Raw genomic sequence first — 24,577 nt, 5'->3', positions numbered from 1 at the left:
TTTTGAGGAGTTCTGACACAACCAGGATCACAGGAAGGACAGGAGCCAGTCAGATATAGCAAGGACAGGTAGCACTAGGGACAACCAGATGGCAGGAGGCAAGTGACAGAACACAAGCAACAGAAACCAAGGTTACTTTGCATTATCAGAACCCAATCCTCCCAACATAGCAAGTCCTGGATACACCATCTAAAATCACTTCTCGTGATGATGATAGAGGATTTTAAGAAGGACATAAATAACTCCCTTAAAGAAATACAGGAGAACAGAGGTAAACAGCTATAAGCCCCTAAAGAAGAAACACAAAATTCCTCAAAGAACTACAAGAAAACACAATAAAACAGGCCAAGGAAATGACCAAAACCATCCAGGATCTAAAAATGAAAATAGAAACAATAAAGAAATCACAAAGGGAGACAGCCCTCAAGTTAGAAAACCTAGGAAAGAGATCAGGAGTCATAGATGCAAACATGACCAACAGAATACAAAAGATAGAAGTGAGAATCTCAGGTGCAGAAGATACCATAGAAAACATTGACACAAAAGTCAAAGAAAATGCAAAAGGCAAAAAGATCCTAACCCAAACATCCAGAAAATCAAGGACACAATGAGAAGATGAAACCTAAGGATAATATGTATAGAAGAGAGTCAAGATTCCCAACTTAGAGGGCCAGTAAATATCTTCAACAAAATTATAGAAGAAAACTTCCCTAACCTAAGGAAAGAGATGCCCAGGAACATACAAGAAGCCTACAGAACTCCAAATAGACTGGACCAAAAAAGAAATTCCTCCTGTCACATAATAATCAAAACACCAAATGCACTAAACAAAGAAAGAATTTTTAAAGCAATAAAGGAAAAAGGTCAAGTAACATATAAAGGGAGACCTATCAGAATCACACCAGAGACTATGAAAGCTAGAAGATCCTGGGCAGATGTCATTCAGACCCTTAGAGAACATAAAAGCCAGCCCAGACTACTATACCCAGCAAAACTCTCAATTACCATAGGTGGAGAAACCAAGATAGTCTATGACAAAACCAAATTTACACAATATCTTTCCACAAATCCAGCCCTACAAAGGATAATAGATTGAAAACACCAACACAAAGAGAAAAACTACACCCTACAAAAAGCAAGAAAGTAATCTTTCAACAAACCCAAAAGAAGATAGCCACACAAACATAATTCCACCTCTAAGAATAAAAGTAACAAGAAACAACAATCACTTTTCCTTAATATCTCTTAACATTAATGGACTCAACTCCCCAATAAAAAGACATAGACTAACAGACTGGATACATAAACAGGACCCAGCAATTTGCTGCATACAGGAAATGCACCTCAGTGACAAAGACAGACACTACCTCAGAGTAGAAGGTTGGAAAACAATTTTCCAAGCAAATGGTCCCAAGAAACAAGCTGGAGTAGCCATTCTAATATCGAACAAAATTTACTCACTGGAAACAGATGTACAAATGTTGGGGTCATAGGCAGATGCACTTAGCACTTAAAATGAGCAGAATGCATAGAAATAAACACTTATCTAGGACTAATTGGCTATTCTGGGTGTTTTGTTGTTCCATATCAAATTGAGGATTTTCTTTTTATTTATGTGAAGAATGAGATGAGGATGTTGATTGTGATTTCATTGAATCAGTAAATTGTTTTGGTAGGAAGGTCTTTTTTTCACAATGTTAATCCTACCAAGCTATACACTTGGGAGGTCTTCAAATTCTAGTATTTTTCTTAACCTCTGTCTTCACACATTTAAAGTTTTCATTGTAGAGGTTTTTTTTTTTTTTTTTTTTTTTTTTTTTTTTTTTTTAAACCTCTTTCGTTACGTATATTCTAAATACTTTATTTTATTTGAGAAACTGGGAAGAGGAGCGTGTCCATGATCTCTTTCTTAGCATGCTTGTTACTCATATGTATTAAGAATGGTAAATTTCCTACAGGAGTTTGGAGGAGTTGACTGCCTACTGACCTTGCTTTGCAACACAATCTAGCTGAAACAAAGGATGGGTCTGTGGGCTCTCCCTATATAAAAACACAGTGCTTAATATTAAACTTTGAGCCTTGATCAGAAACTTTGTCATTTACCTCTTTTCTTCACTAGGGATGGAGGATGGAGGATGGAGGATGAAGAGACAGATATGTATACAGATGGATAGTTAGATTTTAGATAGGTGATGCATACATACACGAATAGATACAGACACAGAAAATACATAGATATTAGTGATAATGGAAAATTGAGGGGCTCTGGTAGAATCCCCAGATGTTATTAGTGGAATTGGCATCCCCTCTTTTTTTTTTTTTTATGGTGAAAAAAAGTGTATATTTAGAATTAGCCATCTGGACTCAGTTTAGATGATCCCAATCTTGTTGGCAACATCTAGGGCATCATAATCAGGAGCCAAGCGAACATACGCCTTCTTCTCTCCATCGGGCCTTATCAGGGTATTGACTTTGGCCACATCAATGTCATAGAGTTTCTTGACAGCCTGTTTGATCTGATGCTTGTTGGCCTTGACATCCACAATGAACACAAGAGTGTTGTCCTCTATTTTCTTCATGGCTGACTCAGTGGTCAGTGGGAATTTGATGATAGCATAGTGGTCAAGCTTGTTTCTCCTGGGCGCACTCTTCCGAGGATATTTTGGCTGCCTCCGGAGCCGCAGGGTCTTGGGCCGCCGGAAGGTGGGTGACGTTCGGATCTTCTTCTTTTTGTGGCTGTGGACGCCTTTCAGCACTGCCTTCTTAGCTTTCAAGGCCTTCGCTTTGGCTTCGGCTTTGGGAGGGGCAGGAGCTTCCTTCTTCGCTTTCGGCACCATCTTGGCGAAAAGCGGCATCCCCTCTTGATGTTATTAATCTTGTTCCCTTCTTGATGTTATTAGTCTTGTTAATAAAATAATTTAAGAATAGACTCAGAAGGAAACTGGGGAGAATATTACTATCATTCTAAAGAAAACCCCAGAGCAGGTAAGCCAGGGATCTTGGTATCTTCCTGGAGGAGAGAGATAGAGAAGAGAAAGAACCAAAGCCATCTGGGTTAAGCTGACACGGAGGCCACATGGGTCATGGTGGATGAGCAGCCACATGGCAAGAGGGATATTTAATTAGAGAGTGAGTCAAAGTATTAGGGAAAACATGCTTAGAAAAGAGACAGAAAGGATAAGGGAGTGCCATATTTTCTGAGTAATTTAGAAAAGCAGGCTGACTTTCAAAGCTACATGTCTGTGCATCCATAGGTGATTGCTGAGAGGGGTGGGATTATGGGAAAGAAGGGTATATTACATCACCGAGGTCATAATTATTCTTCTTGTTTGCTTGTCCTGGTTTACAGTAGATCTGCCTTCCTGAGGGTGGTCCCTTAGCTGGGTGAATAACCTGCACAATTGGTATTTTAGATCTTCACCCAGGCCACCCAGATCCCATTCTCTTGATCAAAAGGGAACAGTTTTGCCTTAATGGCCTTACTGCTTCTGTATAAATAGGGAAATAGATAACAGATAGATGGATAGATGATAGGTAGATAGATAATGGATAGAGAGGTGGATAAATAGATAATGGATAGATGGATGGATAGTGGATTGATGGATAGATAGATGGATAGGTAGATAGATAGGGAGATACATAGATAGATACCGGATAAATGGATAGATAGATGGAAGATGGATGGATAGAGAACAATATATCAAACAATGATAGAGTCATTGGAGATAAATAAAATATGGAAGATGACTTGCTTGAAAAGAAATTACTGCTGGTCGTGTCTGAATGGGTACTTGAAAGAAATGAGTGTCTGAGCCACAAATACTTAGAAGAGGATTTCTGCAACAGCTGCAGTAGTATGTGGATGTTCTGATCCAACCTGACCAGCCTATGGTTTCCAGACAGTGAACTAAGAAAGCCTGGGGGAAGATAGAGTTAGGAAAGCCCTGCTGAGCCTGCTCACTTGCCGCTTAAAAGAACGCTTCTGTTTCCTGTGTGAGAACAGGGCAGGGGAAGATGCATAAGGTCCAAGAAGATGGACTGTGCGCCAACTCATGCACACCACGGGGTTTAGGACAGAACCCATAGCTCTGTGCACCTCAGCAGGTCAGGCTGCCGCCACCTGCCACAGCATGCTGTACAAAGAAATGAGCAGCGAAGAGCAGGGCAAGGGTTAATCAACCTGGCCGCATCCGATAAAAGGGGTTGGTGGCCTCTGGTCTGTCTTCGAGGGACTAGTGGGAACTTGGGGTTTTTATAGAAAAGGGAACCGAGGAGGGAATTGGGATCAACGTGTCTGACAGAGCTGGTATCTGAGTCAGACCAATGATCTGGTTAAATCATTTTCGCGGTTCCGTTCTGGGTCTGCCGGGATGCTCGGAAAGTTGTTTTCACTGCGGCGACAGTCTGATTTCCAGGAGATGCCGTATTACTCGGGCACGCAGCCTCACCACTCTGGGCAACTGCCCCATGCTGGAGGGTGATCTTTGCTGCTATGTTCACGGTGACATGGGGGTAGTTTTGGTACGATAGGAAACCCAAGTCTTAGGAGTTTTTGATAAATTAGCTGTGACCGCGACAGAGAGCCATAAAGTTGGCATCCTACCAGGGGTTTAAGTGGTGGGATGGCTGATCATAGACCCTAAGCCTGGTGCCAGCATTCCAGTTTAACAGAGAAGATGTGAATTTTGCTATAGACACGGTAATCTTGAGAGTTTTGAAATACAGAAATTTCGAATGTCAGTGACATGATTATGATTCACCTCACAGACTGCTGTCTTAATTATTCATATATTAAAATTTGCTTTGTGTGGATTTCCTGTGTTGTTCTTTTTTTTTACTCACCAGAAACCACTGAAAAAAAAAACATCTGGAAAAATTCATATTCATGTCAATAATATTTCATTAATTCACATAGGAGATGCTTTGCATTGATTTACTTTCTCTTTGACTAAAAAATTAGGGTGCTGGACACGAAACCCAAGGCTCCGCATATATGAGGCACCTGCTTTCCCGCTGAGCTGAACCCTTATTCTAGAAAGCATGGTTTTTAAATGAACCTGAAGCAATTGTACCCCATCTTACAACTTTTCCTTTATCTTGAACCCCATTGCTCTATATCAGGCTGTCTTTCCTCTTGGTCCCCCGTGCCCCCCACCAAGAAGACACCTTTACAAAGTTCTTCTCAGCTGAATCAAACAGCAAGAACATTCCCTGGTAATTTCTTTCTTCGCTTCCTTGAATTGTAAATCTGTTGCAGTCTCTCACCCTATTGTAACCAGGACAGTCTTTCAGCAAAGTCTGGAAACCATCTCTTTCAAATTGAAAGTCAAGAAAGACAGAGCCAGCTTCCCAGGCTCAGGGCAAAGTGGTGTTCCAAGGTAATAAGCAGCAATTAGCGAGGATAGGCGGCCCCTGCTTTGACCACACACACTACTGATACACTCCAGGGCTTTTCTGTTAGCTTTACCCAACTGTACACAGTTCTCTAATCCTTTGTTTTTAGCGAAGTTGTATTCAGTTTCTTTCTTCCATTGCAACAGCCTTGAATTAACTCTTCCTTGCTCTTTTACTTCATCCTCGGTAAATTTCTTGACACCTGAAGGACAAATGAAATAGAATAAATAGAAATTAAAATCTTTCATTCATTTCTATTATTCATTTAAGAGATATATAATTGCTTTATCATAGGGTTCTATTTCCTAACTTTCTAAATACTTTGTAGGCTCTCACAATGCAGTCATAGTACAGCTGCTATAGGAGCCCACCAGAGAAGACCACTCAGACAGTTGATAGCCAAATGAAAGTCTTTATTCTAGCTAACTGAGATTACATTCAGGTATTCAGGACCAATGTAACCCTAAGTGCCCAGAGCACTTTTTTTTGAAGCCACAAACCACATCCTGTGATCTTTCTTGGCAGCTGCAAGGGGTTTTGAGCTGGCAAGCAGTGGCCTGACTTTGGGACATCACAGCTGTCAGCCTTTGTCATTGAAATATGAATAGTAACAGACAATCAAACGTGGGTGTTCAGCCAATTAGATGAGACGTATTAATTATATCAACAGACAAAATCACAGCATTCAATATTTAAAGTGAAAGTTATTCTTAAAGCTAAATGTAATTATATATTCCCTTAATCTCACTACTCAAGAAACTGAGGTAAGGAGGATTGCCAGCCATGGGCTGCATATCAAAGTCCTGCCTCAGAACAACAAGAACAACAGCAGTAGCAGCAGCAGCAGCAGCAGCAGCAGCAGCAGCAGCAGCAGCAACAACAACAACAACAGCAACAACAAAAACAAAAACAGCAGTAGCAACAATACCAACAGCCAGTAACAGCACATAAAGGCACTTGCTGCCAAACCTGACACCCTGAGTTGAGTCCCAGAACCACATGTGCAAAGGGAGAAAACAGATGTTTGCAAGTTGTCCACCCCCCCACCCCCACCCTACCACGGATAAATAAATGTAATAACAAACCTACAGTAACAAAAGGAAAACACACACTTCCTCCTCCTCCATTTATCACAGAGCTAATTCTACTCGCTCTATTTTCCTCTTTCCTAGGTATTTTTCTTTCCTTTAGGGGCGCTCTATGCACTCCACCCTATCCTCAAACTCTTCACCTTCTTGCCTCGGCTTCTGGAGTTCCAGGATTACAGACGTGCTCTACCACACCGGGAGTCATTTTGTGTTCTGACGGTTTTACCACTTGAGGCTTCAGAAAGAGGCTGCCTCTCCCAGGAATGCAGGATACTTGGAGACAGCAAAGGCTTCAGATGGAGCAAGTTTCACGTGCAGGGCAAACAAACCCAAGTCTATAGCCATAACTATCTCTTTGCCTAACTCTCTCACAGCAAGCCAACACATCTGCTCTTAATCATAGTTAGGCCAGGTATTTGGCAATTACAGACTACCACTAGAACCCAAACCCACTGGCATCATTCCAACCAGCCAGGCTCAAGCTGTGCACTCAGGCTAAATCTGCTGCTCTTCCCATGGAAATCCCAGTAAAGGCTCTGAACTAGACTCCTTCTTACTCTGACCACCCTGGTGTTCCTCCTATGGTCATGGCTGGTGTGGTCCTCCTGGGTGTCTCTTAATGGGACCTCTGTGTTAATATGCTTCCGAAGCCCTGTGCTTGTTTCATGTATTGTACTGACTTTACTAGATCTTATTGTTCCATCTTAGTTTCTGTCTCTGTGAGAAAGCATTCAAACCAAAAGCAACTTGGAAGGGGAAGGGTGTAGTTGGCTTCCAAGTCTCCGCAGTCTAACACGGAGGGAAGGCAAGGTAGGAACTGAAGCACAGGCCACAGAGGCATCCTGCTTCCTGGTTTGCTACCTAGCTTTCCTTCAGCTGCCTTTCTTAGACTAGCCAGAGCCACCTGCCTAGGGACACTGCCCAGAGTGCTCTGGGTCCTTTTACTTCAATTAGCAATTAAGAAAATGCCCCACAGACATGGCCACAGGCCAATCTGGTTTATTGGCAATTCATTTATTGAGATTCCCTCTTTGCACATGTATCAAGTTGACAACCAAGATTAACTCTAGCATCTGTCACACACTTGGTTTTTGTTTTTTTTTTTTTTTGAGACACAGACATTTACAAAGGTGGTCTTTTAGTTTATACACTTTTTAAAAATCCATTTGCCCTACTGTTTTAATAGAACTGCATCAGTGAGAACGATCCCTGCGCCAATAAATAGAGATGCACATCTTTGGAAATGTCATCTTGTTTTTTTGTTTGAGTGGATTTTCTGTAATTAATGAACTGTTCTTACTATTTAAGGAGTTACAAAGTACCTTTATTATTCTTTCAGTAAACACGGAGCAAAGATATTTAATGTTTGTTCTTCTGCTTTGCCTGATGCTTTTGAGATCTGGATGGTTCTGTGGAAGCTAAGGCAGTCAAGACTCTCTGTGTATTTGTCTGTCTGTGTGCACACATAATTGTGGGTACAGTTGTAGGTGCAATTGTGTGCCCATGCCCATCTTAAGTCCAGAGGTCAACCTCAGAGTCATTTCTCAGATGCAATCCACCTTGTGTTTTGACATAAGATGTCTTAATTAGCCTTGACCTTGCCAATAGGTTACACTGGTATGCTGGCTAGCCAGGGACTCCCAGGAATTCACCTTTCTTGGCATCTGGGATTAAAATGTTCACCACTATGTTTGACTTTCTTGCATAGCTTCTAGGATCAGACTCAGCTCCTCCTACTTGCCCAAAAGCACTCGGCTGATTGAGCCATCAGACAGTCGGGGCTGTCTCACCCGTGCCTTCATCATCAGGGTCAGCTCCACTGTTAGGCCCAGGGGAGGTGCAGGGCCTGCTTTCCCGAGTTCTAATGCCACTGAGGGGCAGGGATAGCTCTCCTGCTCGCATGACCCTAGCTAGGGTCAGTTCTCCCAGGTACTCCAGGTGGTGAGGTGGGTAGAAGGAAGACATGCACTCATAACCGCCTCCCACCAGACAGAGCCAGCTCTACTGTGTTGCCCAGACGAGGTGCAGGGCCCTACTCTCCCAAGGGCTGCATCTGTGGAAAACAAGGCCAGCCCACTGGTTCTCATGACTTCAGGGCCAGTTCTCCCCAATGCCGCAGGTGATGAGGAGCAAGAGGGCATGGGGCTTTATCTGCCCCTATCCAGGTCACCTCAAGACAGAGGAATGGCTGGGCCAGTCCTCCCTCACACCCTGCAGGATCGGCTCTGCTGTGCTGTCCAGGCGAGGCACAGGGGTCCTCTCTCGTGTGTGTCAGCTGGTAAGGCGCAGGGCTAGCTCTCCTGATCTTATGACCCTGTGGGCAGCTTTCCTGACTGCCAGAGGTGGCAAGGAGTGGCAGGATGGGGGTGAAGGTGGAGGTGGAGGGAGGTCACCTTTGCACCCATGCCACCCCAGAGCAGACAATTTGAGGGGTGTCAGCTCTCCCGTACTCACATCCTTGGGGCTAGCCCAGCTGCCCCTGCTCCCCATCAGTTCCAGCTTCACCTGCTGTCAGGACCATTTCCACTGTGTTGCCTGAGCAGAAGTGAAGGCTTTCCTGAGCACTGCTCCTGGTAAGAGGTGGAGCTAACTCTCCAGATTGCCACAAGCAGTGAGGGGCACGGACAGCTATACAGAGCCCCTGGACATCCACGTGGTCTTCAACTCCTGCTCCACCAGAGACATCCCCATGTTCTATAGTAGTAATATGAGCCACAGACATGGAGACTGACACTGTAGCCACAGAGACACAGATACCGTCCTCAGTAGTAGCGTAGGATGGGACTTCACCATGGCGCCAGGTGATGGGACTGGCAACTCCTAGCAGACGACTCCTCTCTATTCTCGAGTCTCCGATTCCCTCTCTCTCCGTACTGCTCAAGCCGCTGCTGCTTCACTACTCTTCCTTCTCCCATCTGATCACCACATACTTGAGTATTGTGGTGGCTTTGGCTGCAGGCTGGCCACGCCCCCGGGTGACATCCTCCATCCCTATCTTGTGGCTCTGTGGCAAGCAGGTATCTATCTATCTATGGCCTGCCTATGCCATAGACATTGCTGGAGGGCAGGTCTGTGGGTAGCATGATGCTCTGCAGGTCTTTGTCTGTGTTTCTCTTCCTGCACTGTGTTGCCTGGATTTGATGTGATTGCTATGCGTTCTAGGCATAAGATAGCTCTGGCCACCAAACTGAGCCTCAAGCTAGGATGAACAAAAGGACTGCCTTCTGCTCTGCCCCTGACTGATATAAGAACACCGCCACCCACAAGTCCTTGTCTCTTTGTCCATTGCTGGAGGCTGCAGGTAGGGTGGCGGTGGGTTTTTATTTTTTTTACAGAAATGAGACGGCATAACAAATGACAGGATTTTTTTTTTTTTTTTTTTTTTTTTGCTGGCCAAATAAAGAACTAAGCCACAGACAATGTGAGGGGACACCTCAAGAAAGAGCTGAGCTAAGTTTTGCTTTTGGACATAACTTGTACTTTCTGGCTTATTTTAAAAGCCTGTTGGTTACCACCCTCTCCCTGGTAGCTGTCTAGATGGGTATCTGATAGCTATGGAGATGGCTCAGCTATTTGTACCGTGTACATTTCCAAGGAGAGAAGATTCATACACTGTCTGTCAGTTTTCTTGATAACAAAATCTTCATGCTTCCTTGGTTGTGTGCTCTCCCAGAAATCTTAACCTTCCCCGAACAGGAAACTCCAAATCCCCAAGCCCTGGGGGAAATGTCAGTTTTTAAGAAATGTGTTACACTTTTTCCACTGAGCTATTCCAAAATTGTCAAAAGACCATATGTCCCCCAAACAGCCAAGCTCTGTTGGCTCAGTTCTGTTTCAGACTATGTGAGTGGACTGCTAAGATTATGTGATAGAAAAACTTAGTTCTAAGTCACAAAGCTCCCCAAATGAATAATTAAAAACTGAAGTTGGGGACTTTTGTTCCAAAAGCATGTCACTGCTGTGAGAAACACACTGTTGCCAACAAGAGCTTGCTGACAGGAGCCTGATATCACTGTCTCCTGAGAGGCTTTGCCAGATACTGACAAATACAGAAGTGGATGCTCAGAGTCAACCATTGGACTGAGCACAGGGTCCCCAATGGAGGAACTAGAGAAAGGACACAAGGAGGCGAAAGGGTTTGCAGCCTCATAGGAGGAGCAACAATATGAACCAAACAGATATCCCCCAGAGCTCCCAGGGACTAAACCACCAACCAAAGAGTGCACATGGAGGGACCCATGGCTCCAGCTGCATATCTAGCAGAGGATGGCCTTGTGGGACATCAATAAGAGGAGAGGTCCTTGGTCCTGTGAAGGCTCCATGAGCCAGTGTAGGGGAATGCCAGGACAGGGAAGTGGGAGTGGCTGGGTTAGTGAGCAAGGGGAGGGGGGATGGAATAGGGGGATTTTCAGAGGGGAAATGAGGGAAGGGGATAAAATTTGCAATGTAAATAAAGAAAACATCTAAGAAGAGAAAAGAAAAGAAAGGAAAAGAAAAGGAAAGGAAAGGAAAAGACAAGACAAGACAAGACAAGACAAGACAAGACACTGTCAATTCAAAGTGTTGCCAGGACATAATCAGGGCAGAACTTTTCTTAAAAGCCATCTCTAGCAGTTCTTTTTTGTCTTTATTATCTGAACTTAGGAGACATCTTAGTGTATTTTGTGGTACCATATCAAAATACAGCAGGCTGGATAATTTATAAATAATAGATTTTGGTGGGGGGCGTTCATGGCCTTGTAGGCTGGGAAGTCTGAGATTGAAGGGATGCGTTTGGTGAGGATATACTTGCTTCTTCTTCTTAGGTAGAAGGCACAGCCTAGAGTGTGAATGACAGATAGTAAGCTTGGTCTCCAGCCCTCTCATAATTAGCATCAATTACATGAGGATGGAGTTCCAGTGCCCACACACCTCTCATCTGGCTGCCCCTCCCAACACCATTCAGACCTCAGCAAGAGCTGAGTGGAGACTAGCAACTGGTCAGACTGTTTATTTGTTATTGTGTGAGAGGACAATTCACTGGGATGTTGTTTGTTAGACTCTGTGGATTCTGTGTTATATTAACACAGCTGAATGTAGTGGAACATGTGCCCCTATGACATGGTGGGGCATCTTTTGGGTATATGCCCAGGGGTGGTATAGCTGGGTCTTTGGGTAGATCTATTTCCAATTTTCTGAGGAAGCTCCAGACTGATTTCCAGACTGGTTGTACCAGTTTGCAATCCCACCAGCAATGGAGGAGTGTTCCTCTTTCTCCACATCCTCGCCAGCATCTGCTATCACCTGAGTTTTTGATCTTAGCCACTCTAATTGGTGTGAGGTAGAATCTCAGGGTCATTTTGATTGGGTGGTGTCATCCTCTTGGAGATGGTGGGGAGGAGGTGTGAGATGTGGAACAGTAGGAGGGTGGACCAGGAGGGGCATAAAGTCTGGACTAAAGAATAAAAATAAATTAAAAAAATTAAAAACAAAACAAAACAAAACACCCACAGCTGAATACTATATTGCTTGAACAGGGATCAGAAATGTGGGCCTGGAAACAGGGTCAGAATCATTCTAATATATATCCAATAACTCTGGAGAGATGGCTTAGCGGTTAAGAGCACTGACTGATCTTCCAGAGGTCCTGAGTTCAATTCCCAGCAACCACATGGTGGCTCACAACTGTCTGTAATGAGATCTGATGCCCTCTTCTGGTATGTCTGAAGACAGGATCAATGTACTCACAATATATATGTATGTGTGTGTATATATATATATATTAAAGATTGTTGCTGTTAACAAAACAATCATTATCTTGGAGAGAAACAAACCCCTCTGCCTCCCTTTTTATTGATTTCCTTCTCTGGACCAGGAGAGGGTAGGAAAATAGGGATTAGGGTAATGTCCAATAGAGAATGACCCACCAGAGAAAAGCCTTAGTGGCCCCAACCTTCTGCTAGACGCTGGCCCCAAGAATCCTATGGATCCAAACCCCCTTTACTGCGTAGAACGTTCCAGTGAAGGGCACTTCCACTTGGGTTGTTTCCAACTGTTGGTCGGCATTAGTTGGGATTGGTAAAAGAGGTTTTGCTCCTGTGCTGTCTTCCAGCCCTTCTTCCCTTGGCTCTTCTGGTCCTCTTGATACCCTAAATCCTAAATACATTTCCCCCATCTCCTTGAGACAGCTACTATTGCCTGATGCTTGTTTAGCCCTTAAAGGCAGCATCTCCCTTCTCTATTAAACACAAAGGCCAGGGCCAGAGCTTTGGCTCCACTCCCAGATGTCAATTGGTGGTCAGAGCCTTGCAGCATGTGATTGTGTGGTTATGATACTGTGTTTCAATATTGCAGTGTTTAGTTGAAAAACAATGTCAATATAGGTGGCAAGTGGCAGGTTACCAGAGACAATGTAAAATGGAAGTGATATTTAGAGAAGATTAACTTGGCAAACAATGAGGGGTTGGAATATAGTAAATAGGAAAAAATTTTCAGAGGTCGTTCCACAGGGTAGAAACAAGCTATTGTGGTCTCGGGCTCGGGCTCTGACAGATGGGGAAAGCTAGGAGCCTCTGGTATTTAAAGCATTTTAGTGATTATAAAGGAGGCAGGGCTTGCCCAGGCTTCTTTGGCTCTATTACCCGGAGGTGGGAGGGGCCATTCTACATGAATAAAAGTGACCTGGGGGAAACTCATGGCTGTCCAGGAACAGGGGAAGTGTGAGTGGAAGATTGGTGCTCAAAAATAGAGAAAGGTCAATAAAGAAGAAAGAACTGCCTTTAAAAAGTGATCTTGTGAGAAAAAGGGTAAAAGGAATTTGTGTTACATCATATGGCTGTGTATCGGACACAGAGATGTGCAAGAAACCCTGAAATCTCAGTTATATCTCATAGATATAACAGTATCATTAATATCTGCATAATTTTATTTTTGGATATTGATTATTGGTTTTCTAGAGGAAAATGTTGTATCATTATAGAAAAAGAGTAAGCCATTGCCAAGAAAAAAAAATCTCCTTAGAACTGTATGCAGTTTTGTATGCATTAATTTATGTCTGTATAATAGAAAATTCATGTAGAAAATACATAGTATTTTTTTATTTATTACCTTAAAGATAAGGTAACTTAGCAAAATCTCTTATCGTCACTAGCATTTCTACAGATAATGCAGTCTTTTCATGCCTTAAATAAGTCTGATTATAAAATGAATGTAGCAAAATCCCCTGATCTACATGATCATAGATATGTTAACCTCAGCATGTATTTCTCCATAATAGTCGATGAAAGTTGTTTCCTGCTAATAAGATAGGAATTTGCTATTGATATAAAAGCTGAAGAGATGAAGGCTAAGTAGGATCACTAAGCGCAAATTAAGTCACAGTTATTTCTGAACTAAATGCATGATTAGTAGTCCCTGAGGTAAGTTTCTCACCCCAGCCAGCTAATGAGCAGGACACATCAGGAGGCTTTGCTGCTCTCTGAAGCCCTGTGTTTCTGTGGTGTGGAAGAGAAACTCCTTTTGTAATTTGAAGGGATGGCCCCTTGTGGTTTTAGAGCACCCCTGGGTCATGTTCATCTCCTTGCTCTTTCTTCTCTGTGCTCCTGTCACCCACTGCATCCCTGATTTGAAGAGTTAGGGAACAAATGTTTGCTTTAGGTCCCCCCCCAAATAGTAGTATCAGATTGCAACTACACAATAAAATATGTGCCTTATATCAGATACACACGCGCCCTAAGAATGCTAGATCCCTAGGACAAACCTTGAAAGAGGAAACATTGTGTACACACAAATGCCTTGCAGGTCTCTGGCGTTAATCCTCACATTCACAACCACAGGCACCATTCTCTTGCTTTCAGCAGCACACACTTATATATTTACAAATATATAAATATGCCAGTAAGTAATATACAATGGATCTTTTTTTTCCCCTTAAACTTCTATTTTAAAATATTTGACCAAGTCTGTGTTTTGATACTTGCTTCTCTCTTCATCCCTGTGGCTGTGCAATTTGAATCTCTCTGGCTGGCGCATTCATTCCTTTTTATTGAGTGTGGTGCTCCTCTCTGTTGCTGCTCCCTGATTTATTGATCCACATTGCTGCTGAGTGTTTTCAGGTTGCTTCTAGAGTTACCGTGTTAGAAACAGCACGGCTATGAGGAATCTAGTGTGCATTTCTTCTTCTTCTTCTTCCCTTTCTTTCTTTCTTTCTTTCTTTCTTTCTTTCTTTCTTTCTTTGTTACATTGCCTTTAATTTTTTTAGATTTAATTTAATTTTTAATTTATTTTTTACACTCCATATTCCATTCCCTGCCACCCCCATCCACCCTCCCTCTACTCCACATCCCACACATCCTCCCCACCCCACCCCATCTCCACGTGGATGCCCCATCCCCCACCCCACCTGACCTCTAAACTCCCTGGAGCCTCCAGTCTCTTGAGGGTTAGGTGCCTCATCTCTGAATGGACACAGACCCGGAAGTCCTCTGCTGTATGTGTGTTGGGACCCTCATATCAGCTGGTGTATGCTGTCTGCTTGGTGGTCCAGTGTTTGAGAGATCTCGGGGATCCAGATTAATTGAGACTGCTGGTTTTCCTACAGGATTGCCCTTCTCCTCAGCTTCTTTCAGCCTTCCCTAATTCAACCACAGGGGTCAGCTGCTTCTGTCCATTGGTTGGGTACAAATATCTGCATCATATTTATCACCTTGTACAAAGCTCAAGTCCAAGTGGATCAAGGACCTCAGCATAAAACCAGATAACCTGAATCTAATAGAAGAGAAAGTGGGAAAGGTCCTTGAACTCATTGGCACAGGGAGAAATTTCTTAAACAGAACTCCAATGGCTCATACTTTAAGATCAAGAATTGATAAATGGGACCTCATGAAACTGGAAACCTTCTGTCAGGCAAAGGACATACTCAATAAGACAAATTGGCAACCTACAGATTTGGAAAAAAATCTTCACTGACCCCACATCCTATAGAGAGCTAATATCCAACATATATAAAGAACTCAAGAAGTTAATCACCAAAAAACAAACAACCCAATCAAAAAATGGGGTATAGAACTAAACCGTGAATTCACAATTGAGGAATCTCAAATGGCTGAGAAACACCTAAAGAAATGTTCAAAGTCCTTAGTGATCAGAGAAATGCAAATCAAAAACAACCCTGAGATTCTACCTTACACCAGTCAGAATGGCTAAGATCAAAACCTCAGGTGACAACACATGTTGGAGAGGATGTGGAGAAAGAGGCACACTCTTCCATTGCTGGTGGGATTGCAAACTGGTACAACCACTCCGGAAATCAATCTGGAGGTTTCTCAGAAAATTGGAACTAGATCTAGTGTGCATTTCTTTGTCTACGTCTGTAGAAGTCTGGAGAGAGCACTTAGTTTGTTCTGAAATGCACTTTAAAGAACAAGTCTCTAAGTGCATGAAATGTGGAATAAGTCCCCTAGCCAGTGGGCTCTAACAATAATGACTGAGAATGTATGGTACGTAGCCCTTTTCGTCAAGTTGGTGATAGGGTGATATCTTTGTTAGATTTAAATATGGTTGTGCTGGCTACTTTTTAGGTCATCTTCACACATCTGAGTGGAAGGACTCTCAGCTGAGAAAATGCCTCCATAAAACTGGGCTGTAGGCAAGCCTGTGGAATATTCTACTAATTAGTCATTGAGGTGGGAGGCATCAGCTCGGCCTAAGTAGGAGGGGCAGTCCCGGGGAGCAGTCAGTGTGATCTCCCACCTCCATGGTTAAAAGCGTTTGTGTCAACTTGTTCTGGGTTTTGAAGTAATAAACCCCAGCCAATTGTGAGTGGTGACACCCTGGGCACCTGGGTGCTGTGAAAGAATAGGCTGGACAAGCCAGTTAGCAGCACCCTTCTGTGGCCTCTGTATCAGCGACTTCTTCCAGGTCCTGTTTGACTTCCTGCCCTGACTTCCGTCAGTGATGAACAGTGATATGGAAGTGTAAGGGAAATAAGCTCTTTCCTCCCCAAGTTGCTTTTGATCATGGTGTTTCATTACCACAATAAAAACCCAAACTAAGACAACAGAACTTAGCACTTAAATAGATGAGCAAAAAGGCTGTTAAAGTCTTCAACTCTGCCAGCTATCAGAAGATAATTTTGGAATCGGCCAAGAGATAGACTAGTTACTAGGAAACTGTGATAATCATCAAGTGGCTGTAGAAAGGGGGATTACGTAATGATGGTTATCAGAGGACTTATTAGCACGAGCGTGGAAAGCAAGAGACTTCCAGTGTGCAGAAGCACGCGTCAGCTCAGCCTGAGCAGGAGAGGCGGTCCCTGGGGGAACAGTCAGAGTGATCTCCCACCTCCATGGTTAAAAGTGTTTGTGTCAACTTGTTCTGGGTTTTGAAGTAATAAAACAGCTCTTAGAAAACAAAAAGAAAAAGGGTACTTTTGTACGTGTTAATGTGAATCTGCCATCTGTGTGGGCTTCGGTACACAGAGGAGCAGAGGGTACAGAGGACCAGAACTAGAAGGTGAATTTGAGATTGATGAGACAAGAGGTAGACCAAGGAACTGACCTTTCATTTGAGTCAGAATTGCGTCACTGGAGACGGGTTCACTGTCTCGCTTAACTGGAGAAACAGCCAGAGCAACACAGATGCCCCTGAGCGTGACTCCAAACAGCAAGCTGATCTTGACTTTCCTCCTTCATAGGACCTGGGTCTCACCAGTATTGGGCAGCTATAATTAAGAGGGAAAAAAAATCAGAAGTGAATTTATTTAACACATAAAAAATCAGATAAATTTATTGGATTAAAAAAACAATTTTTGTGAGGGGGAGGCCCACGGAGAGGGGCAGCACCTGGAATGTAAATTAATTAATTAATTAAAAAGGAAACCATCATTTCTACTTTAAAATATGGATTTAATGTAACAGAATGACTTATAAATGTATTCCCAAAGCAATTATATGTTGAAATCCTTTACCTAAGAGCCCAGGACCTGGTAGTGCCCAAAAAAGACTGTATTTTGGTCCAAAGAAAGGAAATGAGTTTAAAATTGTGAAGTTGATGATTAAGTTATTCTGGGAAATATAATTACAGTTTTAAAAAAAATAAAAGTGATATTCAAAAAGCTACACAGAATGCTCGCGCATAGTTAATTTTAACTTGGTTCTTGGGACATAAGAAAAAAAATGGAAGAAAACCAAACATAGCTTACTGTCAAGTTCAGAAAGTGTTTACATTCCTAGTGGTTATGGTTCAGTCGTCTACGAAAGGGGAAGCAGTCTATCACAAACATATCCATGTGAACCGTCTTTGAAATGGCCCATGCTCCATTCTCCTGATCATTTGCTTATTTACAATTTTCAGAGCTCTACATCAATATCAGAAATATGAGTGAGTGCAAGACATGGTGCAGTTCTCTTCCGGATCTCATTAAAACACGATGTGCATCTGAGGTCACAGTTCTGTTCTGTTGTTGTTTTTCAAGGATTTTATTAGAAGTTTTTATTGGTCTTACTTGTTATCCTACTTGTTAGAGTGTTTGCCTAGCTTGAACAAAGCCTTAGGTTTCTCCTCCAGTACCACCTGAAACTGGGCATCAGGATACACACGCCTGAGGGCCAGCACTCTGGAGATGGAGGGAGGAGGAAGAAAAGAGCAAGGCCATCTTTAGTAACATAGTGAGTTCTAGACCAGCCTCGTCAACATGAGAGCCTTTGTCTCAAAAAAACCCAAGCCAATCCTCCTCAACTCACCCAACCACCAGTCCAAACCAAACCAAACCAAACCAAACCAAACCAAACCAAACCAAACCAAACCAAACCAAAGGACAACTTCAAAAGAGGCCTGGACGTGTTTGTACTGGTGAAGAGTTTGCCTAGCAAAGCATGTCGCCCCATCTTGATCCCCTAGTTTAAGAAGACATGATGTACATATACCAGCAAATTCCTGGAGTTGAGTGTGCTGGTGCATGCTCATAATCATCGAATTTGAGAGGTGGAGGCAGGAGAATTAAGAGTTCATATTGTCTTCTGTGACAGAGTGGGTTCGAACTAACCCCTAGACTCTACACTAGCCTACCTCAAAAATGAATTCTTCTGTGTAGAAAAAACAATTCACAGGTTTTCATGTCTGTTCCCAGTGAATGTTTTTATGGTCCTGCAGTCCATTTATTACCTTTTTAGTTTGAAATAGAAAAGTGTGAAGGCTGAGTTCGTGATTTATGGGGGAAATATGACTTTAAATCCTGACTCTACTGATCATTAGTTGTGCGGTGTTAGACTAACTACTTAGTCAACCTGTACTTTATTTGTTTTATCTATAAAAATTCTGGATAACATGAGGATCCACATGTTAGGATTATTGTTGCAATGCCCGAGACATAGAAGGTAGTGCATTACTGTTAGTTATTTTGATAACCTCAAAACTTAGGAGAATTGAGCCAAAGAACTGCTAAAGCCAAAACACTTTTCTAAATGTAGCCACCCATCATGGTTTTGAAGAAGCACCCGTGTCACCAGTTTAATTAGACAATGGCTGGGTGGAAATGCACCCTGGTCTTTCTTCCTTCCAGTGTCCTCTGCCAGCAATAAAACCACCCCATACTCAGCAAAGATCTGAGAGGGCATGAGGGAGAGAGTGAGGGTAAGAACAGGTACAGTCTCAAGAGAGAGATGAGAAAAATATTCTCCTGACATCTCTTTTCATAGATGACCAGTCCTGGGGCAGCTCCTGAGGCCACTCTGAACCACTTGTCAGAGGAAATTACACCAAATAGCAGGAAATTCAATCACTTTCTGTGCTTCCTTGTCTTTCCGGTTGGTCTCCTTACAAAGAACTACTTCATTTTTTAAAAAAGATCGGACTTTTAGAGGCAGATTAAAAAGTGAAGTGGTCACATAGGATTTTCCTTTCTTTTCCCAAGAGGTAACAGTGCTGCTTTCCACTCTTTGGTCTGCCATGTCCAGAGGCTGACCCCTACTTCTGCTGACCACCAATTATTAGAAATAGCTGGATTTTGTTTGGCTGCATGTAAGATAATGCTAGGAACGAGGTGAAGACTGACTTACCACTGGCTTGTCGAATAAATGCACATTTTGGAGAAGAGAGAATGAATACACAGCTATAAGACAGCACCCTCATTTCCTTCTGAAAGCTGCGTCTCCCTTAAACCATCAGCAGTAATTACAATTGCTTTACTCTCCAAAGAACAGAGAGGCTCCCACATCAAAGACCTCTGTGCCAGGAGGTTGTTTATTATTATTATTATTATTATTATCTTTTTTTTTGAGATAAGGACTCATGTAACCCTAGCTGACCTTGTCTTCTGATCTTATCCTGAATCTGATGACTTTGAATTCCCAATCCCCCTGCATTTACCTCTGGATTGCTGGAGTCATAGGCATTCATCGCTATGTCTGAACTAGATTTCAATTTTCACAATTAATCTATATAAATATATACATCTTTGGAGAAGAACCACAATGTTTTTCAAACAAACAAACAAACAAACAAACAAACCGAATAACACCTATAATGTGAAACTATTTATTTAAAACATACAGCATAGATATACAACTTGTTTTTATGTGTGTATGTGAGTGTCTCTCTATAAGTGAATGTGACGCCAACTGAGTGTCCAAGTCAGGGGACGCTTGAAGAAGCTATCGGATCCCCTGGAGCTGGAGCTAAGATGGTTGTGAGCCAGTTTTCACCTAGAAGTAATTTGTATGTCTTGGGTGCTGGGAGCCTAACTCTGGTCCTTCGCAAGAGCAGGAAGGGCCCCTAACTGCTGAGCTGATTTTGTTTGGTGCATATAAAATAATCCTGTAACTAGCACCTGAGACGAATGATTTCTCTGTGAAAATTTAGATGTGTGTAGTGATTATGAAAGGTCTGAAGTGAGACTCCTCGCACACAAGACAGCAGATATCGGCAGGTAGGCAAGCAAATGGTAGTTCTAGTGTTAGCTGATAACATTTGTATAATAGATCTTTTCTTTCAGAGTGACTTCTTGTGTTATATCAGTAACTTAAGTATTGATTTAAAACATTTCAAGAGACAGTTCTGTCTTTGTGTGCCTTTGACTCTTGATAACTTGTCTCTAGAATGGATTTTGCATGAAACCTAAAAACGGTTTTCCAGAGTTTACAAATACCCACGCTTGCGAATGACTGTCCTCCAAGCCACAAAACTGCCATTTGGGGGAGTTCAGGTGCACCTCCTTGCAAACCAATTATTTTAGCAGAGCTTGATGATGTTCATACGTCTCACGGAGGGTTGGGGAGCATTCTGAGATCCTCATTGAAATCCCCAGACTGGAGTGCCCTATTGTAGGCAACTCTACTTTAATTGCACATGGCCTAGGGGATGGGCTAGATTATACAGGCAAGTGGAGAATGTGTGTGTGTGTGTGTGTGTGTGTGTGTGTGTGTGTGTGTGTGTGTTTCCTCTTTGTGGCTACAGGGAAGCCCTTATCCATGCTGGACAAAGGCTTTCCAGGTGTGACCTGTTAGAGAGGGGACCACTCACGCCCCTGAAAGTAGCCACTCACCTAAGCTCTGTAAGAAAGCCTCATAAATTCATGGGTTTCCCCAAGTGAGCTTTGGTGGGATCAGGCCTAGGTTGGTTGCTGACACCTTAGATGTTCCTTACTTTTTTCCCTGGGAAGGACCTTTAACAACACTCATTTATAAGACAATTCCTTTGTCTTTCATCATCAGTTTCCATCACTGAGAATCATGGAAGAGAGTTAAGATACAAGCTTCTCTTTCTGAGGTTAAAGCACATTAACAAACGACACCTGTGGTGGTTTGAATATGCTTAGCCCAGGGATTGGTGGCACCGTCAGGAAGTGTGGCCTTGTTGGAGGAAGTGTGTCACTGTCAGGGTGGGTTTTTGAGGCCCTCCTCCTAGCCACATGGGAGACAGTCTGCTCCTGGCTTTCTTTGGATAAAGATGAACTCTCAGCTCCTTCTCTAGCACTATGTCTGTCTGGATGCTGCCATGCTTCCTGCCATGATGATAATGGACTGAATGTCTAAACCTGTAAGTCAGCCCTGATTAAATGTTGTCCTTTTAAGAGTTGCCTTGGTCATGGTGTCTGTTCACAGCAATGAAATCCTAAGATAACACCTATACAAATATATCTCCCAAAGTACCTCTTTAGGTCTAATAATATCCATAGTTCTTTCAAATATCTTTGATAATGTTTATACCTCTCATGGAGGGTTGGGGAGCATTCTGAAGAAGGTGTTGGATTCTCTGTAGCCATAGTTATAGGTGGCTGTGAGCCTCCCAGTGTTAGTGTTGGTAACTGAACCAGGGCCCCCTGGAAGAGCAGCAAGAACTCTTAACCATTGAGCCAGTTCTCCAGCTCTTGATTTTTAAAAACACTCCTCTTCTGCCCCCACCCCATAGTTTTGCTTATCCTCATTAAATTTTACTTGCTGAGAACAGTATTATAAAATGGACGTTACTATAAAGATAAGGGTTGCCTTTTGTGTGTGAAATACTACTCACTGAAGTTTCTAATGGGCATTATATGTCTTTAGAATTCACTCTTAGTGAATCAAGACTTGTCCAGGGAAAAACTCCTATTTTTTTTTTAAGGTAAATAATTAGAAAGTATGGGATTTCTGAATAGCATTTACCTGCGATTTGGAACATGGTATTTCTATTCAAACATACTACTTAGCATGTACTAGAAACAGCAAAGAACAGATATTGTACCCTTACCAAAACCTGTGTTGGGATTCCCCTTAGCTATTTCATCTCTGTGCTATTCAGCACACCCAGGCTGAATTGGCTCATTTGGTAGATGAGACTTCTGTTACAAAGTGGAAAAAAAACAGTGTTAAGTAGCACATTTGATACAAGTACCTTTAACTTGGGTACCTGGGTATAATAACAATCTTAAAATATGACAGTATAAATTAGCAAATTTGTTTATATGCAGTATAGAAACGTAAGAGCACAGAAGTGAATCCAAGGCCTCATCAAAAGCCTGTTGATTTTAAGAGCCCTTCTAAGTGAAGCTCCTGATTACTCTTCTATTTCTGCAGGACTGGCTCACAGCACTTGTGAAGGGCAGGCTCATGATCTTCTGACGGAATGGTGTGGCGCTGTCTGAAGCAGCTGAGCGGAGGGTTGTCATTCTGAGTGTGTGGTCAGACGCACTAGCGTGGGCTGTTATTTTATTTCCAGGTGTGACCTGTTAGAGAGGGGACCACTCACGCCCCTGAAAGTAGCCATTCACCTAAGCTCTGTCAGAAAGCCTCATAAATTCATTGGTTTTGCTAGGTTCAGAAGACATCTCTCTAAGCCGCAGCAAGACAGAGGACCATCTTCAGTGTTAGTGTCTCTTCTAGTTTGCACAACCATTGCTCCTTTCTAGCCCATGATTTATGTCCTGTCTTACTACAAAAACAGTTAGAGCTGTACTCTGTCTTGTTGTTGGTATCTTTTTTTTCCTTGTAGAGCTGTGTGGCTCGCCTTTCTCCTTAGGGGTTGTTGGCTACCAGCCTGAGAGGACAAAGGGAGCAGAAGCACTTTGAGCAGGGTTTGGACAGCCATGAGTATGATGAAAGAACTTCTGGAGACCACTGCAGTGAGACAACTCTGCCTTATCGTTCCAGGGATCGGGCATATAAGGGCTTTCATGGGTACGGGTGGAAACGGCTCATTATTCATAGCATGGTACCTAATTATCATATGTGTGGGAAAGGTTGATTGGTCACAATACAGAACCTAATTATCATGTGGGTGGGGCACCAGATCCGGATGTGGGAGCTGATTTGCAGCCCTTGCAGAGAGCTCTGCACCACCAGGTCATTTTCCAGACAAGGCCAGGCACCTGAGCTCACGGATACTCCCTAGAAAAGATCAGACAGAGAAAATGAAGCCTCCACTTTGCTCAGAGAGCCATTCAGACACGGGGGTGGGTGGGTGGGGCTGAGACCTTAATAGCTCTGTCCCCCAACAGAGCTGCCACAGCAGCTGGGACCCAGATGGTGTAGTTTCTTATAAGGTGCCACTTGAACTTTGATGATGAATCATCCAGGTTTCCAGTCGGATCATTTTGTGAATGAATTTGGCTTTGAAAATGGTGTGAACATTAATGAAATCCTCTACCAAGTAATATCTTCATAGGGATAATTTAAATATAGAACAATTTCAAGACTCTCCAATTTCTTAATTGCCAGTGTATGAAGTTGTCAAAAACAAATATGAGCTACTAGTCATACAAAATACTTCATCTTTGGGATAAGATAGCAGGAGAGAAGATTTTTAAAAATAATTTTATATAGCCAAAATATGTATTTATACATGATTTCCTTCATGAGATAAAAATTTAAAGGGATGAGAACAGAATTTATATGTGTGTTAAATAAAAAAAATCACATACATTTTCTGCTACTAGACAAAATGGACAGGTTCTTTTTTTGCAGATTGCCCATAGGCTTCCATAAAAAAAAAAAAAGCATATTTGGGCTTAGAAAAAGGGAAGTTAACATCTTTATTTGTTGAATGGAATTTAAACTTTATTATCCTGGTGTATGCATGTATAATTGTGGGTATTTACATGCTTTGAGGAAAGATTTGAAATCAGAAGATTTTGTGCAGTCAGATTGTTCCTCCCACCTTTGAATAGATGCCGTGCATCAAACTCACATGGCAAGTCTTATACAGCCAAGACTTTTACCCACCAAGCAGTCTCAGTGGCCCTGTTAAAGGGAACTGAAACACACACACACACACACACACACACACACACTATATATATATATATATATATATATATATATATATATAGTGTTCAGAAGGAAAATTAGATTGAACAACTGTCTTTAAATTTTCCTTTGAGTTAAAGGCAACAGAAATGTGCTAGTTTTACTTTTATGTTAATATTTATGCATAACATCATCTGTTTTGTCATGATAGGCTTAGACATATTTTTACTTGAGAGGATAGAACTAAGAAAAAAAATTTAGGAGGTTTTCCTGGTTAATTTTTGTCAATTTGTCACCAGGAAAAAGATAACCTTAACTGAAGAGTTTTCTTTATCAGATCAGGTTTGTCTGTAGGCATGCCTGTGGAGTATTTTCTCTGTTTATGATTGTCATGGGAGG

At 42.4% G+C, this 24,577-nt stretch overlaps 1 pseudogene across 1 annotated transcript; it reads right to left on the bottom strand.

The window, feature by feature from the left end:
• Positions 1–2,309: 2,309 nt before the first annotated feature.
• Positions 2,310–2,842, bottom strand: LOC110284985 (annotated as a pseudogene). The gene has a single exon (XR_002377008.1). The product of XR_002377008.1 is annotated as a 60S ribosomal protein L23a pseudogene (transcript).
• Between the last annotated feature and the right edge of the window lie 21,735 nt (positions 2,843–24,577).

This window comes from Mus caroli, chromosome 18, assembly GCF_900094665.2.
Source record: "Mus caroli chromosome 18, CAROLI_EIJ_v1.1, whole genome shotgun sequence".
Classification (NCBI taxonomy): Eukaryota; Metazoa; Chordata; class Mammalia; order Rodentia; family Muridae; genus Mus; species Mus caroli.
This window is presented reverse-complemented; position numbering and strand designations above follow the sequence as displayed.